General features: G+C 36.7%; 1 long non-coding RNA gene across 3 annotated transcripts; it reads right to left on the reverse strand.

Moving 5' to 3' along the window:
- Nucleotides 1-1,709: 1,709 nt before the first annotated feature.
- On the reverse strand, nucleotides 1,710-4,365 carry LOC136286072 (uncharacterized). 3 transcript variants are annotated; one of them, XR_010719730.1, is made up of 4 exons: nucleotides 4,084-4,365; nucleotides 3,633-3,687; nucleotides 2,812-2,891; nucleotides 1,710-2,465 (listed from the first exon to the last, which is right to left on the reverse strand). It is a non-coding gene; the product is annotated as an uncharacterized lncRNA (long non-coding RNA). The 3 variants fall into 3 exon arrangements; XR_010719731.1 differs by having other exon boundaries at nucleotides 1,710-2,516; XR_010719732.1 differs by having other exon boundaries at nucleotides 2,812-2,907.
- Between the last annotated feature and the right edge of the window lie 909 nt (nucleotides 4,366-5,274).

Consider the following 5,274-nt stretch of genomic DNA (forward strand, 5'->3'; position numbering starts at 1 on the left):
AACAGCAAGGTGTTAATTCCAGACCTAAATGGAAGTGAAGGTTTGGAATTTGCACACTGGATAAGATTCCACTGTGCAGACTGGGAAAAGTGCTGATGCAACAACAGGAAGATTCCAGGCCTGGTGAGGCAGATCTGTGTGACCTATCTGGAGAAAAATCCCCACCACAGCAAATTTTGACAAAAGAAGCAGCTGGTTACACATATGCCATTTCAAGTTATGGGGATGGCATCTTTTCCTCATGGGTATCCAGGACTTGGATTGTATAAAAATGGTACTTCCTGAAGAACACTTGGGAGCCTTGAACACCACTGAAGAGATCACGGTGATGGACTAGCAGGATGTTGCAAGAATCCATGTGGTGGTGATATCTTTTGTTTAATATGTTTTATTCTCTCTTACTCTCTTTTACTCTCTTTCTCTTCCTCCCCTCTGAGCTCTCCCTTTCTATTCCTCTCTTTCTCTCTCTCTCTCTCCTCACTTACATTTATTGTTAAATAAAATCTGTACTATTGACTTTGGCATGTGTTCTCATTTGCACCTTAGCTTGGCTAGAGGCATCTCTTAATAAGCAAATCCTAAAAGGCAGATCTAGATTCATCATACAGTTCTCTTGCTAAAAATCAGGGCTTACTTGTTTTTCCTCTTTCCAGAGTATATACCTCAAGACTATATTGATTGGAATAAATTGACATCCCAGTCTTATGCCTCATTGGCTTGGAATCGTTTTCTTTGAAGGAAACCAGAAATTATGCAGTAACCAAAGATTTAGAACTGTAACAACACTGAGTATTTCAAATTGTTAAAGACCTTCTTAGCATAGGAGCTCACTGTCACACATTACATAAGCTACTCCTTTACTCTCATAAAAAGTAATTAAAAAGTGGATATGATTTCAAAGCTACTAGAAGAAGTCATCCAAATGTCTTCACACAGAGATTTATCATGTTGCAAGAAAATGGATGGGGACATCCATGTCAGGGGACTGAAAGGGCCTGCTGCCCTCCAGGGCAGACACAAAGGGCAGCTAGGGTGGGCCCTCACTCCAGGATTCCTATCCTACAGTATCTAGCAAGGGAACAGGGCTGAAACTGGGCTGAGGGCATGGACCACGGGCAGTCTGGAGGCCAGTGATTTCTTGGCAAGACTATGGTGACAAGGCAGTGCTAAGGTTTAGACAAGAACCCTTTCTGTGGACTGGGACCAGGCAGGGTCCACAGGACCCATGGCCTGAGCTAGGTATGCAGTAATAACAGAGCTCATATGGGGCTTAAGCATAACAAACTCAGCTTAAAAACCTGACCAAATCCAAAGTAGACACACTGGGAGTTCTTCAAGGGGAGCAGCCACTGATGTGTCTTCCATCTCTTTCTTCAAACTGGCTTTTATCAACTGTCTGTATTTGGGATTAGATGATATCCCAGACAATTGGGATACATTCTACCCCATTTCTGTTGTTCAGCTAACGTGCAGACAGGAATGTAAAAGTCATAGGAGCAAGGGAGTGCAGGGTTACAAAATTCTAAATCTTGCCTAAGGATAGAATTATGTGATTCTGATTTAAATATATTTTACATATTTTACATGAAAAAAATCTACACTAGATGGAAGCATTAATTTTCTTACCAAGCCAGACAGAAAGTACAGACAGAGACAAAATACACACTCAGACAAATATGCATATATAACATTTTTGGTTGCCTAGGATTTGGGCTTCTTTCCATTTACCACAGATAAGATTAGGCATTTATCTGAGTTGATATGGATTTTATTGCTGGGACAAATGATTATATTTTAAATTATGAAACACCTTACTTTATTCATACTGCACTAGAACTACAGACTCAAAGCAAAAAGGAAAAAAAAACAAGCAGCATATTTCATGTTTACCTGTAAGTATTTGCCTGAAAATCTTTAAAATAGCAAGAAATGAGAGATAACAAGAATTGTTTGGTATTTGGACCAAACTGTGTCTTCCTTTCATTTTTCTACATCTTTGTGAACAGTCTTCTTTTGATTTGGGAGTAATGCAATGTGACAAGATAGCCACCAGCCATGCCAAGCTAAGCTAGCAGTTTCAAATGATAAAGTATTTTGCAAAACATGTTTAAAAATGAATGCAAAGGTTCAGACACAATGTGCCATCTTTTACTGCTTGCAATGAAACTGCAGTGAGCAGAGCTGCCTTATATTCCCATGTGACACAAAGCCATATTCCTTGTTACACTACTTCATACATCTATGTATAAAACATGAATGTCTTGGAATGTCTTGTTCCCCAGCCATCAGTAAGTATGATTGCCATTTCAAGATTTTGTCTTTTAAAAAAATTAAGTTCATAAATTATGAAGAACTTTAAGTCGGCAATTGGTGTGGATCCCATCTGGTGCTGTGGTCACAGATGGCCTTGACGGTGGCAGGTGCATGGAACAACGTGTCATTGTTGAAGACAGAACTGCAGGTGCCTAGCAGAGACACAGACACTTTTCTTCTCAATACATCAGGCTCAGTGAGTCCTTTTGTTGTTGAGAGACAACGATTAAGGTTCTCCTAATAATTTCTTATATTCCTCAAATACCGCAACTGTTAATACAGGTGGAGAGTGTACACTACATTATGACACTGAAGTTCTCCACTCTGAGTCAGTCTAAGAACACTTTGTGATCAGTACATCACAAAAGTGTTTAATAACCTCCTTTTCCATTAGTTCTAATGGAGCTAGTGCTTAGTTGAGGATTTAACTCTGAAAGCTACAAAGCAGTCTTAGATTTATATATATTGTATTCAACATCTGCTTTGAATTAAACTTACCTGAATACGGCCATAAGACCAAAGTCCTCTAGCTTGTCTACTGTCGATAGTAATGTAATAAAACTGCTGTTGATATCACCCTAAGAAAAGAATTGGCTTAAAGAAAAAGCAACAAAAAACACAACACAGTTCAAAATTTGTGTTTTTTCTTGATAGAAAACTCACTAACATTAAGTAATAAACATCTATTCTTTCTTGAAACAAGCCCCTTCTAATGGCAATATTTCACAGCATATTGTTAAGTTAAAAACAAGCAAAAAAACACAAACTAGATTGATTTGGCTGTTCAGACTGTAACTCATTTCTTTGTCAAACTACAGCATTTTAATGCAACTAGTAAGTAAGTTCTAAGGAAAAATTCACACTTTACATGTTAAAGAAAAAGTTATTTTGTTTTGCAAACTAAGCAGTTATCCCCAAATATTTTTTGTGGTGGGAAAGACAGCATTTCTTCACTACTGTGCAAGAGGGTTTATTTTTCATTTAGACAGTTGAAATTTCATTAGGCAAAATCTTGTGCAACCAAATCAGTCACACTCTGACGTCAGCATGATGGCAAATGCCTTTCTTCCTTGACATGCTGTCACATTGCTCACAGCAACGAATTTAGTCAACTCTGCAAGTGGTTCTTCTGTGAACGTCTCTTAACCAACTAAAATGAAGTAGCTTTGGGAATCAGAGAGAGGAAAAAATAAATATCAAAAATATTCTAATAGTTGAAAATCAAAGACTTTAACTTGTGGAAGGGGCTGACAGCTGGTCTGTGAGCGAAGAAGAGTTGATTGATAAGATCCGTGTTTACCCCTGAAAGGAACTCTTACCAAGACCGTTGACATGGAAACCACGAAGGAAAAGATAAGCAGAAGACACCTGCAGCTGGAAAAATATTTTTAGAAAAGTTTTGTGAATGCTAGCTGAAAGCAGTGGTGAAGACTGCTCTGTACCAGTGGACACTGTGTTGGTTTATTGAAGCTAATGAATAACTATAAAGTATGTTGAGGAATATATAAAAGCCCACTGCCACAATAAACAGAAGCTTCTGAACTTTCACTGTATCCCTCTGTGTCATGGCCACCTCAACAGCAACATTAACTAGTTCCTTTTTTGCTTTTCAGTCTCTCTGGACTGAAAATTTTGCAGGAAAATAGAAGTGATTGTCTGTTACCACTGGCAGTGCTTTCTGTAAAATTCCTCTCTCTTTGGTATTAAAATAATATCCAGGGAAAATGAAATTATCAGAAATTTCAGGAAAAAAGATAAAGACTCACACACCTTTTTCTGTGCAGATGCAGTATTGCAGACTGATTCTCCAAATCAGTAAAATGAGATTGTAAAAAAAGAAAAAAGAAACCAGACCACAAAGTTTGTTGTGTCCTTTTAGTTACTTTGAAAATCTCAGCCTCTCAGCATGTAAAATACTGTATTTTCATGATAGCTTGTATTTTTATAGTCTTATACCTAAATGATTATTACTGATGTTTGAAATAGAGATATTTTTTTCTATATTTAAGTCTGTGTTGGGGAGATTACCTTTAGACCTCAGTTTTTAAGAATCTGAGAATCATGGCTGATGATTTAAGGACTAAGTAACAAGGTGGCCCTTTTATTGAGCTCAGAGATAAAGAACAGGTGTGTGTCTTCAGGCAGGAAGAATCAATGAGAAAATCAAAATGCAAAAGGAATTTAAGTTTGATTTTCCTAATTCAAACAGTAAATAAAATAGACAATGCAAAAATGTTTCTAAATACAGTGATTTTTCTATTTTTGCACAAGCTTATTGTGAAGTACCTTACTTTCTCAACAGCTCCCCATAAAAAGATGTATTACACACATGTTGAAAATATTAACATTGCATAGCTGCAAATACTGCAGAATGTGTCCCCTAAGACATTTTACTAAGAAAATGGCATTTTCAAATAAAATAAGCCTTAATTTTTAGATATTTATAGAATAACTTTTTTTTTGCCTGCATCTACATTGTGCAAGGGTCTGAATTTGATTACTTTATTCTTACATTCTCACAGATGAAGTAATACAGCATTAGGAGAAAGATGGTCTAAGCTACAAACAAAAATTCATATGCATGCTGAAGCTCATTTGATTCAGAAAATGTTGCTAAAAAAATCTGAGTTGATATGCAGAGAGACTGAAACCTCAACATTTTAACAGAGATTTCAGCAGGAAAAAAAAAAAAAGAAAATAAATAAACCTTAAGTGATTGTTCAGAAGCATCAACCTCAATGCAGTAGAAACACTCAATAATTGTGAGAGCAGGAGGCTTGAAAAAGCAAGTGTTCATGATTTCTGCTGAAAATGTTACACTGAGGATGTGCTATGCACATTATCTGAAAATTTGAATCAAACATAACTAATGCTTTTACATTTAATCGTTAATCTAAAGTATTGGAACAGAGAGAGATGGAGGTGGATTTGTTACTTAAACTTTGTATGAATGTGCTCTAA

Source organism: Chamaea fasciata, unplaced genomic scaffold, assembly GCF_029207755.1.
Source record: "Chamaea fasciata isolate MVZ Bird 193981 ecotype frontalis unplaced genomic scaffold, bChaFas1.0.hap1 SCAF_2, whole genome shotgun sequence".
Taxonomy (NCBI): Eukaryota; Metazoa; Chordata; class Aves; order Passeriformes; family Sylviidae; genus Chamaea; species Chamaea fasciata.